Below are 12,458 nucleotides of genomic sequence, written 5' to 3' on the forward strand. Positions count from 1 at the left end.
ACGTGTTCTTAGCCAACAATCCCCGGACGGTTCCGGGTTTCCTGCGGCCAAAGTGCCTGGGTCTGGGAGGAAGGGAGGAGGGGCATATGCACCTGTGAGGGTCACCAGGCATCATCCGCTTGCAAACACGTTTGCTCTCACGCGCCGAACTTTGGGGTCTGCTGATTTCCAAGTCTGGGTGTGGGAGAAGGAATGTCCTTCCCAGGGGCCACTGTGCCCCGCGAGTCGGTTTTCATACAATCCTTACCCTGCCCTGCCACACCTATCAGCCCAGGGAGCCCCTCGGCAACTTTAAGAGGCGGGCACTTTTCCGGGGGGCCCCCCAGACCCGGAGCCTGAAGAAGTGGGGGTGCTGGGACCCTGAGGCCAGCAGCCCCAGAGCCCGCGGCTTAACGATGGAATTGTGGGTCTGGTTCCGGAGCACGGAGAGGATTGTTCCACGCACGGCTCCAAAGAGCATTTCTCTCTCATCCGGGGCGTGGAAGGCAGCGTTTGGAGACGGAAGCCGGGAGTTAACGGCTAAAACACGCACGTGCAAGTCTTCCGGGCTGCGGGCTGCGCGGCGGCGAGGAGTGTGGGTGAGTGGCTCTGAGCGCGGACGCCCCCGGCCGCACGGGGTGGGTGGCGGTCAGTGCGGGCGCGGCCGAGGCGGGCCTCGCCCGCCCCCCCTCCGCCCTGCGCAGCACCCGGGTTATTTTCGGCAGCATCGTCGCCGGCTTTCCGTAGACGCAAACCCGCTCCCCGCCAGCCTGAGATGGCAGAGGAGGAAAAGAGGTGGGGTTGGGGTGTCGCGGGGCCGCGCCCGGCGGCGGCAGCGGGGAGTGTCGGGGGAGGGCCCTGGGTTTGGGGCGCCCGCCCGCCCGCCCGCCCGCGGTGACGCGCGCCCCCCGCCCGCCGCAGCGCCTCCGCAATGGCCGAGCCGGGCCGTCGGACGCCGCCCGGAGCCCGCCGCCCGCGGGGAGCCTCGGTGAGCAGCCGCCGGCCGCCCCCAGCCCCCCGCCCGCCGCCCGCCGCCCCGCCGGGCCTCTGCGCTGCGCCGGCGCCTGGCACCGTGCGTCCCGCGGCCCCTGCGCCCTGCGCGGCGGGGTGGCGGTGGCCCCGCGCGCTCGTCCTGCCCCCTGCCCTGGGGGCGGCCGGCGGGTGGCCCGGGAGTGGCCCGGGGTGGGGTCCGGAGATGGCGGGGGGGGGGGGGGAGTAAGGTGGGGGGGTGGCCCGGGGGAGGTTCGGGGTTGGCGGGGGGGGGGGGGGAGGTGGCAGAGTGACGTTCTGTTGGTCGGGGGGCCCGCGGCCGGGACGCCCCTGTCTGGAGCCAGGCTCCTCTCGGCTTCTCCAGGCGACCCCGCGGGCCACCTGTCTCAATCGCGCCCATTTCGCGGGAGCTCCCGGGAGCCGGCGGCAGGTGCACAGGCCTCTGTGCTGGCAGGGACGCCGGCCCCGGGTGGGCGGCGCGCAGGTGCTCTCGTCCGGGTCCGCGCCACTTGGGCGTTTCCGCACCGCAGATTGAGCTGCCCCCACCCCCCTCGGTGTCTAGTGTTTTGCTTTCACGTGTTCCTGTTTCCGGGGGTGGCGGCAGGGCGGTCGGAGGCTCACGGTATCCGAAGCCTCGGAAGCCGCAGCGTGAAGGGCTCGACTGGGGTCAGGAGTCGGAGGGGAGGCTCGGGCTCCACACCTTTCCTAGAAAAGCCCTCCGGCCTGTCGCTTTGACCTTGTCTCTTGGAGAAGCAGGATTGTGGGCAGCGACTTCCTGCCGCACCTGAGGTTTTGGTTCAGCTTCACTTCCTGCAGAGGAAGGAGTGCGTGTTGTCTGCAAACACAGGGACCAGGGTGACCACTGGCAGGGCAGCCAGAAATCAGACGCACCCTCTCTGCCTTGGGTGCCACGGAGGGAGTGGGGAGCTGGTGGGCACTTCGGGGGGTGCAGAGGGCTCTCCCCGCCTTAGGGTGGTGGAGGGGAGAAGGCACCAGGCGGTGTGTCTGCCCGGGGTTTAGGATTAGAAGGAGGGACGCCCCCCGCCCCTTTCCTGCCTTTCTGAAAGCCGATCTGCATCCCTGAGTTAAGACTTGCTTTGGCCGCTGTCTGCAGTGTCCCCCCCCCCCATTAACGGCTCACAGACCTGTTTACCTTCTTGTAAACTTCGGTAACAAGGAGTATTATGCCCCCTTTCGAAGCGTTTCCGGGACAGGTCAGCAGAACACTGACGTGCTTTCAGAAGCAAGAACCCTGGCCCAGCCCAGTGGATCTCGGGCTCCACTGGGGACCTGCTGTGGCGCTCACGCCCCATCCAGGGGCCGCCTGGGCAGCGGCTGCTCTGTGGGGTACAGAACAGCACCACCAACTGGCCGCAGCGGGTTGGGGTCCCGGCCACTAATGGGGAAGGGAGTAAGCAGTCCTTACCACACCTGCTTTTTCCCAAAAAGACTATGGTTGGAAAGAAGGAGCTTTTATAACGGTGCCTGTCGGTTGGGGGCTGATGAAGTTATGATTTCAAGTCCAAATAGGATTTTCAAGCAGGCTGATGCATCGTACATGCTGTTGTTTCGGAACTTTATGTGTGCTGAAAATATTTACACAGGCGTGACTGGCATTTATTATCAGTACTGATGGTGGCCGCTGAGAACCGGGCCCACGGGGGGAGGGTGAAGGGATGGACTGGTAGCAGGGGGTCAGTGCAGATGCCCGGGGCCACGGCGTGTTCCTGCAGCCGCCCTGTCCCACGTGCCCGAGGCCCCAGGAACCAGTGCGCAGTGTCTGCCTTTCCCAGGGGCGGCTGGTGACATCATGACCAACGCGTTCCAGGGTCTGGGCTTTCAGCACGAGCAGTTTGCTTTCATGATGCAAGATCTAAGAGGTTGTGAACGATGGCATAGCAACAAAAAAACTGTTATAAAAAAGAGGAAATAGGATAAAAAAAACCCTCACCTGTTACACAGCCTGCTCTATGGCAGGCTCCGTTCTGATTTCTGTGTGTTAAGGTATGTGGGCATGACTTTGAGAGAAGGGATGGGCGGCAGGAGGCCTGGGAGAGGCTGGAGGATGCCGGTGACCCACCTTGAGGAGGGTGGAGGGAACCAGGCTGGGGCCACATCCTCAAGGAACCTACAAAGGACAAAATGACAGTATCGCAAAGAATCATCCAGAAGTGAGGAGCCCAAGACCCGGAGACGGGAAGGGTCTTGTCCTAAGTTAGGATCTGTGACTCTTAGTCCTGGCACATAAGAGCCCTCCCCTGGGCCCCGGATCGCACCCCAGACCTGTGTCCCGGTCTCTGCCCTGCTCCTCCCTGGGGTCTCCGTGCCCTTCCTCCACGCTTCCCGCCAGGGCTCGGCCTGGACCGCGGGGTCGTCAGTCAGGGTGCTGTGCCACGGTCCAGAGCAGAGTGATGAGGCCTTGTCCCCGACCAGACTTCCTGCTGAAGGTTACCTGCCATGCCTTGCCCTCCTCCCTCCCCTCCGTGGTGAGCCCAGGCTGGGTCCCCAGAGTCCCCTCCCTCTGCGCTCTGCCCGGGAAAGTGAGCCCAGGCCCTCAGCATCCGTGAGCGCGGAAGGATGTCGGGCTGGGAGGGCCGCCACCAGGTTTAACTTCCCTTTAACGACCCCGGGGGCTGAGCGCCCATTCTGTCCTCTCTCTCTGGTTTGACGGTTCCTCTGTGGCTGAAATTTACATGGGTCATTACAGTATTGGAGATAATTAGCAAAAAAACGGGCTTCACCAGCTTCACGTAGTTGGTCCTATCAACAGCCTTTCCTCTTGGGAAGCTTTATGGCCGTTTATTCTTTTTAAAAAAATTTTTTTAATGTTTATCTATTTTTGAGACAGAGAGAGACAGAGCATGAACAGGGGAGGGGCAGAGAGAGAGGGAGACACAGAATCCAAAGCAGGCTCCAGGCTCTGAGCTGTCGGCACAGAGCCCGACGCGGGGTTCGAACTCACGGGCCGCGAGATCATGACCTGAGCCGAAGTCGGACGCTCAACCGACTGAGCCACCCAGGCGCCCCTGGTCGTTCATTCTTAAGGTGGCTGTGCCTGTGCCTCTGCTGATCAATGTGTTGCGGGTTTCTGGGGTTGTTTTCGAGTCCGTACTGTGTTACACACGGCCTTTGTATGGAATCTTTTGCATTATAAACAGGGAGTCTGCTGGTCTGCGGTTTCTAATCCAGGCTTTTCCGGGTTGGGCTCCTTGGTGTGAAAGTGCAGGGACGATACGGATGGTTCCGGGAGGAGAACGGGGCTGGGTTCTCTTGGCCCCAAAGCACATCTTTATGGAGCATCCGGAGGCCCAAGGTTCTCTCCACTCAGTTTCTGGAGCTCAGGCTGTGGGGAGCGGCCAGAGGCCAGCAGAAGGCAGAAGGTTCCTTTTTTTTTTTTTTTTTTTTAAGAGAGTGAGCGAGTGGGGGAGAGGGGCACAGAGAGAGAGAGAGGGAGACAGACTCTTAAGCAAACTCCATGCTCAGCACAGAGTTCGAAGCAAGCAGGGCTTGATCCCACAACCCTGGAACCACGACCTGAGCCGAAATCAAGAGTTGGGTGCTCACCCAGACGCCCCAGAGGGTGGAATGTTCTTGCCTGGCCCGGGGAGTGAGGAAGAAGTCTCAAGGCAGGGCTCTCCCTGTGGCCAGCCCAGACTCCAGGGAGACCTCCTGTCCACCTGCCCTGGGCTGACCTCTGGGCTGGTTTCCCTCCAGATCTGGGTTGAGATCCTGGGGGCAGAATGAAGAAATGGAGGGAAGGACGCCAGGAGGCAAAGTCAAGCTGAGTCTCTTTTCCCTTCGAGCGACAAAGACCTTCCCTCCTGCGCTGTCCACCCACATCTGAGCTCAGTGCAGCCACGCAGTCTGGGGAGAGGGCTGGACAGCAGAGACCCACCTGGGGACTCAGGAGGATACTCGTGAGGTGAAGCTGTGGCCTGGATACTGTGCCCGGGGACCGCCGGGACCCCCTGCGTCACTCAGCGCCGTCCCTTCCTGGCCCCGCCTCATGGCCTGATGCCACCAGACTTTCCTGCCCACAAAACATGAAATCAGTCACCTTGTCTGGGACAGGCACCGTGGCCCTCAGTTGGGGAGGTCGGTGAACAGGGACAGACGTGGTCTCTGCCCTCCGGGAGTGGTCAGCAGCCAGACGGACGTGCCTTAAGCCACCGTGAAAACACATACTGTTTCTGCTGTGACCAAAATCACCAAGGTGTTTCCCAGTTCCCCCAGAGCCTGTGACCTGGCCTTCTGCTGGCTGGAGGTCCAAGAGGCAGCTCAGGACACAGCCATCCGAGGGGAGGAGCAGGCCAGCCCTGGGGCCTGGAGGAAGCCAGTGAGGGTACAGTGGGGACCCGCAGGCCAGGAGCAGGCTGGGCAGGATGCTGTGGCCAGGAGCAGGCTGGGCAGGATGCTGTGGGCGCTTGCTGCGAGGCTGGGCTGCTAGGGCAGCTGGACCCTCAGAGCTGAGGGGCTTATCAACATGTGTGGAAGACAGAGGTCAGGTTCGTGGGTTTGTTCTGTTTTGTTTTCTTAAAGTGTATTCATTTTTGAGAGAGAGACACAGTGTGAGCAGGGGAGGGGCAGAGAGAGAGAGGGAGACACAGAATCCAAAGCGGGCTCCAGGCTCCGAGCTGTCGGCACAGAGCCCGACGCGGGGCTTGAACTCATGAACTGTGAGATCATGACCTGAGCCACCCGTGCACCCCTCTTCTGTTTCGTTTTTATAAATCATGGTAAAATACACATCACATAAAATTGACCATCTCAGCCACATTCAAGGGTGCGTTCAGGGGCGTTGAGCACACTCGCCTTGCTGTAGGGGTCACCACCGTCCATCTCCAGAACTTTGTCACCTTGCAGAACTGAACTCTGTCTGATGAAATAGTAACCCCCGTCCCCCTCCCCCGCCCCTGCACTCACCCTTCTGCTTTCTGTCCCCACGAGTGTGACTCCTCTAGGTTCCTCTGGGGACCTCACGTAAGTGGAGTCGGACGGTGTTTGTCCTGTTGTGACTGGCTTGTTTCACTGAGAACAACGTCCTCATGGCTCATCCACGTTGTGGCACGTGGCCGGATTTCTCTCCTGGTCAAGGCTGGATAATATCCCATTGTGTGCGTGGACCACATTTTGTTCACCGTCGGTGGACGCTTGGATTGCTTCCAGGTTTTAGGTATTGTGGGTAACGCTGCCGTGCACCCGCGTGTGCAAGTATTTCTTCGAGGCCCTGCTTTCTGTTCTTTTGGGTGCACACCCAGAAGTGGGATGGCCGGACCACGTGGCAATTCTGTGTTCACACTTGAAGGAACCTGCGTACTGTTCTCCACGGCGGCTGCACTGGTTTGCGTTCCCGCCAACAGCGCATGAGGGTCTCGACTTCTGCACATCCTCGCCAACACCTGGTTTTCTTTTTCATTTATATATGGAGAGAGAGAGAGAGAGAGAGACAGAGAGAGAGAGGTGAGGCGGTGTCTCGTTGAATTTTCGATTTGCGTTTCCCATTAGTGATATTAAGTATCTTTTTACGTGCTTATTTCTTAAAAGCTTTATTTTAAACTAGTTCCAGACCTACAGGAAAACTGCAAAAATGGCACGGGGCCCCGTTTACCCCTCATCCGGTTTCCCTAGCGTTGACGTCTTCCGCAACCATCCTGCGTAACCGAAACCGGGGCGTCGATAGTGGTGCCGCAGTACAGACCTTATTCAGACCTCCCTACCCACCCACGTCCCTCTTCTGCCCTGGGGTCCCACCCCCGACCCCACGTTGCGTGTGGGTGTTGCGTCTGCCTGGTCTCCTCTAGCCGGTGACAAGTCCTCAGTCTTGCCTGTCCTCTTCCGACGTCGATGCCTCCACAGGCTACTGAGGAGCGACGTTGTAAAAATACCCAGAATCGGAGTTTTTCTCATGATCGGAACACGGTTATGTGTCTTTGGCAAGAAGCCCGCGGCCGCGCGGGCGTCCTCTCCTCCGCGTCCTGCATCCGAGTTGTCTGTGTCTGTCTCCCGCTCGTGGTGAGCCTGGCCTGGGTGTCCGGGGGCCGGGGCTTCCCCGCCGTGGCCGGGCGATATCCTGGGGAGATACTTCGAGGCGTGCGGACCCTGCTTCTTGAATCCCCCCTCGCTAGCCTCGCCTCCTCCGCGTGTCCGTGCCTGACGGTCGTCACCGTGCCGTTGCCGCTGGGGGCCCTGGAGCTCCAGCCTCGGCTCACGTGGCTGGTTGGAACGCTCCTTTCGGGAAAAGCCGCGCCTTCTCCTCGTTCTTTACACAATGATTTTCGTTTGGGTGCGGACACGCGGACGACCGTTTCGTCCCCCGGGTCGGCGTCCCGCAGCCACAGGGCAGGCTGGTTTACCAGACGGCTCCAGCTGGTGGCCTAGGAGCACGTGTGTTCCTTCCACACGCCCCATCTTGTCTGTTCCGTGAGATTTTGATTAAATTATCATTGTTATTTAGCACTTTCTTACTTTCTGGAACCACGGATGTTCTGGACTTGGCTTGTTCTGAAATCCTTCGTTCATGGTTTCTTTTATTGATTTTTTCTTAATGTTTCCATTGTTTCCTTGCTTCTGTGTTGGTTTAAAAGTCTGACCCGTCTCATTCTTTTGACTCTGGAAGATAACTGATCTTTTTGCCTGCAGGCTTTGAGGATTTTACCTGAGTTTTGAAATCCAAATGTTTTGCTGGGCGCGTCTCAGGGTTCCCCAGTGAGCCCCTTGAAATGTGCAGATCAGGTCTCTTTCTGTGCGAGGAAGGTCTCCCTGAATCATAGCTCTGAATAGGAGGCCCGCGGAGCACGATCCCAGCCCAGGAGCACGTCCCCATCCCCCAAGCATGTCCCCATCCCAAGAGCATGACCCTGTCCCACAAGCACATCCCCGTCCCAAGAGCACGACCCCAGCCCAGGAGCATGACCCTGTCCCGTGAGCACGTCCCCATCCCGGAGCATGACCCCATCCCGCGAGCATGTCCCCAGCCCAGGAACACGACCCTGGCCCAGGGGGCACGTCCCCATCCCAAGAGCACGACCCCAGCCCAGCACCATGGTCCCTGCTCTTATGGGCCCCGAATGCTTCATGAGCGCTCATTGCTGAGATAATTCGGGTCTTTCTTGTATTTTCTTCTGGGTTCAGTCAAGTTTTCACTTATCCTCATTTCTGATCCGTTTTAGTGTTTGGATTTCTAACTGCGGGTGGTTGTCCGTGCCCTCCAGGGCATAATTCTGTGTGGCTTTACAGGTTTCTTCTGCTTCGTGGCTGCTTTTGAACAAGAGAGACTTTGCATCAACTCTTGTGTAAAATTTCATTCCTGATTTTCTGCACGGGGCATCTGCGGACTTGACTTGTATTCGTGTTTATGACATCGGGTGTTTGGGGGATTTTACAAGATCCCTAACCTAACAGCCCCCTTTCCCGCCAGCCTGGCCAAGTCCCCACGCTTCAGGAGGTTGTTTTGAGGAGAGGGTCTTGGCCTGAAAGACCCTACACTTCTCCTTTTTTCTTCTTTTCTCCTTCTCTGCTTGATTAAGAGTTTCTCTTTTTGCCTTTTTTCTACCAAGAAGCTCTGTGTTTGGAAGGCTGACCTCTTAGACCACGTGTGTCCTTCATGCCACGCTGGCCTCTGTTCAGTGAGTTCGTCACTTTCAAGAGCTCAGCCGGCTTTCTCTCGGTCACTGGGGCCACCCTGCTCGGGGTTGGGGTCGGGGTCGGAGTCAGGGTCGGGCTCGGGTCAGGTGCAGGGCCTGCCAGCCCCTCCCCGCCACTGGCCGGACTCCGTGGTGCCCACACGTGGAGGTGGCTCCCCCCACCCCATGTCCCCGACCCCTCCAGCCGCACCGTCCCATTTCCCCGCGGCCGGGCACAAGCGTGAGGGTCGGTGGCGCTGGGATCGGTTAGCTTTTCTCTTTTTACTCGCGGAGACCTCACGGTTTGGGGACACTCTGTGTTCACGCAATGCCAAGCACGTGGCTTTGCAAAGAATGTTTGATGTGAAATATTTGTGTAGTTTAGGGAGGAGATTTGGGGGAAATTCGTTCCCGTAACACAGCCTACGGGATTTTCTACGCGGGACCTTTTTTTAATACATCTTTTCGTGGACGCACCTTTCCGTCCTGTGAGGAGGTTCCTGGGAGCGGACGGAGGGCATCGTCGGGAAGGTGTACGAATTATTTTATGAGTGGCCACCAGAACATTCCCGAAAACGGCCACGCATTTGGTGCGAGAGTCCCGGTTGCTCCCGTCCTGGCCGCGGTCGTTTGATCTGCGTCTTAGTCCCGCCGGTGAGTCTGCGGGCGTGGCTCCCGGTGGCTCCGTTTCCGTTTGCCTCAAGACTGACACGCAGTCGCTGTGTTCGTGCTTGTTGGCGGCCAGCACGTCTTCTGTGAAGCGGGGTCACATCTTTTGCCTCTTTCACTGGTTTGTCTTCTCGAACGGTAGGTCCCAGTTCTGCGTGAGACGCGACTTCCTTGCCTCTTCCTTGTCGTAGGAAGTTTTAAATTTTGACAAAGTCTGATGTATCCGTTTCTTCCTCTGTGGTTATTGTTCCCTGCGTCTCGTCCGGACCCTTGCCGGCCTCCCCGGCGACGGCCCCGTGGTCCCACGTTTTCTCCTGTGTCTTCCTGAGCGGAGCCCAGCAGTCTTGCGTCGCGGCCTCGTGTTCGGATCCCAGGTGCCCGCCTTGCCCGCGTCCTGAGCATCCCCCGGGGGCCCCGGCTCTTGTCAGTGGGAAAGCCCCGCAGAGCTGAGTGTCAGAGCCGAGTGCGGGGGGAGCCCGTGGCTGTTGAGCTGGTCACGATTTAACAGGTTTTCAGAGGACAAACCTAGAAGAAATTCTAAGAGAAATGTATCGTTGTTTTCTGATATTTTGTTTCATTATTTTTCCTTTTCCTTTTATTTTTTTAAGTTTACCTGTTTATTTTGAGAGAGAGAGAGAGCGAGCGTGTGCAAACATGAGCAGGAAACGGGCAGGGAGAGAGGGGGAGAGAGAGGGGGAGAGAGAGAGGGAGAGAGAGGGGGAGAGAGAGAGAGAGAGAGAGAGAGAGAGAATCCCAAGCAGGTTCTGTGCCATCAGTGCAGAACCTGACTCGGGGTTCGAACCCACGAACCGTGAGATCACGACCTGAGCCGAGGTCAAGCGTTGGACACTTAACTGACTGAGCCCCCCAGGCGACCCTCTCAGTGGCAGTATTTTTAAGGTAGTTTTTTAGTTCGTATTTCCCTTTAAAAATAGGTTCAGCAAATGCATTTGTGTGTCCACGTGCCCTCTCCCGTCTTAGGCGAAATGCAGCCTACCAGGACCCTGCCCCACTTTTTCTCAGTACTGCGCCTCGGTCCCTTCCTGTCACCGAACAGCCGTCCCCCTTCCTTTCCTGCAGGCGCGTGGTCATCCCCGGGTGGCAGCTCGTTCTCTGTTCGGTGTCTATCAGAAATAGCTCTACTCTGAAATGGCTCTGTGTGTTTTCCAGCGTGTCTTTGGCTCGATCATTACAAAAGGGATTTCCAGACCAAAAGGAAACAAACGGGACTCTGTAATGGGCTGTAGGCCACTAAGTCCCCTCCGCAGGGCCCCGCGTGTTGTGACTTACCACTTAGCTTTGCTGTTTCGTTGCTTTCCTCTGTGTTCCTTGAAAGATTGAAAAGCATCTCTCTCCTGACAAGATCAGCTTGTCTGGCCGAGGCTCCGCTTCGAGTGGGGACCCTGTTTTCGAGGTAAAGCACTTGTTAGAGACCCCTGGGCTCTGACGGACGAGGAGCAGGTCCAAGGCCCTCACTGTGTGGGCGTTGGTGGGGTGCCTACGCTCGGTCCCCCGGTCCAGGCAGAGCCCCCCTCCCCCTCTTCTCGGTGGCGATGGCCCGGGGCTCCCGGATGGCTGGTAGGAAGCCTCCGTAGAGACCCCTCGGAGAGACCACTGTTGGGGTGTGCACTCTGGGGACACGGCCACCGCCCCGGAGAGGACACCTGAGCTCCCACCACCCCCGCCCATGCCGACTCCCCATCCTGGGGTGGAGCCCAGCCCCGCAGCTGCTCCTGACAGCACGGGGGTCGGCAGGGAGCCTCGCAGCTAAGCTTTCCCCCGAGTCCCGACCCTCCTGCCCCTGAGCAGAATAAAACACGTGTTCTAAGCCAGTAAGTGTTGGGGCAGTTCGGTAACACCATCAGCGGGCAGGAGGACGGTGTTTCGTCACCTTGTTGTGTGGAAAACGTTTTTGATGTTTCCTGTGCTTTCTTGCACTGACTGTTCCCTTTCCGTGTTGAGAGGATATGGGGGGGGGTGCTTGGAACGATGACATCGTCATTGCCATTCTGCCTCCACCTGAGAAGTACGTTTTTAAATTTCCACTTGATGGTTTTGGGGGTGTATTTGGGGTTGAACTGTGTTTTATTTTGTGTTATTCTGTTTGTGACCCTTCTTCTCCCCCTTTCTTGCCTCATTTTGCACCGATTGAGGGGTTTCCCCCCTTCCCTCTAAACGTCGCAGAGTGTGTTTTCTGTTATTTTCATGATTATCATAAAAGTAGCAGCAAAATCATGTTACTGGAGGTAAAGCGAACCCAAAGCTTCCCCAGAGAAGAAAGAGGAGCTTGAGAATTTGAACCGAGCTCATCCTTGTTGGAAATTTTATGTCTTTGTTGTTGGCATTTTGTTTCCATCCTGTTTCTCTCATAACACCATGAGAAATTGTCAGTGTTTTACAGGCACTGAGTTCAGACTTCCTGTTGTACGTAGCACTTCTGTCGTTCTCCCTCTCTTCTTGCCTCTTGGACTGTCCGTTGGGAGTCACGCTCCCGCCCGAGGCACACCCCGTGGAGATTCCTTTATTTCCCCTTTTTTGTCTGAGAAGTTCTCTCTTTCAGGGATGAGGGTGAAAATATTTTCACGGGGGACAGACTTCTTGCTCGGCAGGTACTTTTAAGGCACGGTTAGCGCGTTATTCCGCCGTCCTCCGGCCCCCATCGCGCTGATGAGAAGTCCCGCGGCCCTCCTGCCTTCCGACCTGAGCTCGGTTCCTCGGGCAGATTGTCTCCATTTCTGTCCGTCTTTGCCGTTTTTTCCCCTCAAGTGTCCTTACGATGCGCCTAGATTTGGGCTTACTTTGCATCTTGACGTTTTCTTCCGTCAAACCCTGAGAATCCTGTTCACTACGTCCTCAAATTCTGCTTCTAAGTTTTTCCCCCTCATTTTTCCTTCCGGGAGAGCTTCTCGTTCTCTCTATACCCTTCCTCTGTGCGTTCTCTTTTTTGTGTCTTTGTGCTCAATGCTAGGTAATCTCTTCCGAATTCTCTCCCCCTTTCGCGGTTCTGCTGCCCGATCTGCCACCGCGAGTGTCCACCAGGTGTCTGATTTCAGTTATTATATTTGTTTTTACAAAGTCCTCTCTTCTTATTCAGCTTTGGCATATCCCTTCTTACAGTTTTCTACTCCCTGAAGTTATTTTCAAGCTTGTAACTTATTTCCTTAAATAAACCAGGAGGGTTCTGTGCAGGCGTGTACG

The 12,458-nt window shown here is 57.5% G+C and overlaps 1 protein-coding gene across 1 annotated transcript in view; it reads left to right on the forward strand.

Annotated features, from left to right (window-relative positions):
• Positions 1 to 588: 588 nt before the first annotated feature.
• The window catches only part of JAKMIP3 (Janus kinase and microtubule interacting protein 3), a 115,868-nt gene continuing 103,998 nt past the window's right edge, over positions 589 to 12,458 (forward strand). The window contains 1 exon segment of the mRNA XM_042907528.1: positions 589 to 774. The gene's annotated coding sequence lies outside the window, so the exon portion shown is untranslated.

Source organism: Panthera leo, chromosome D2, assembly GCF_018350215.1.
Source record: "Panthera leo isolate Ple1 chromosome D2, P.leo_Ple1_pat1.1, whole genome shotgun sequence".
NCBI classification, from domain to species: domain Eukaryota; kingdom Metazoa; phylum Chordata; class Mammalia; order Carnivora; family Felidae; genus Panthera; species Panthera leo.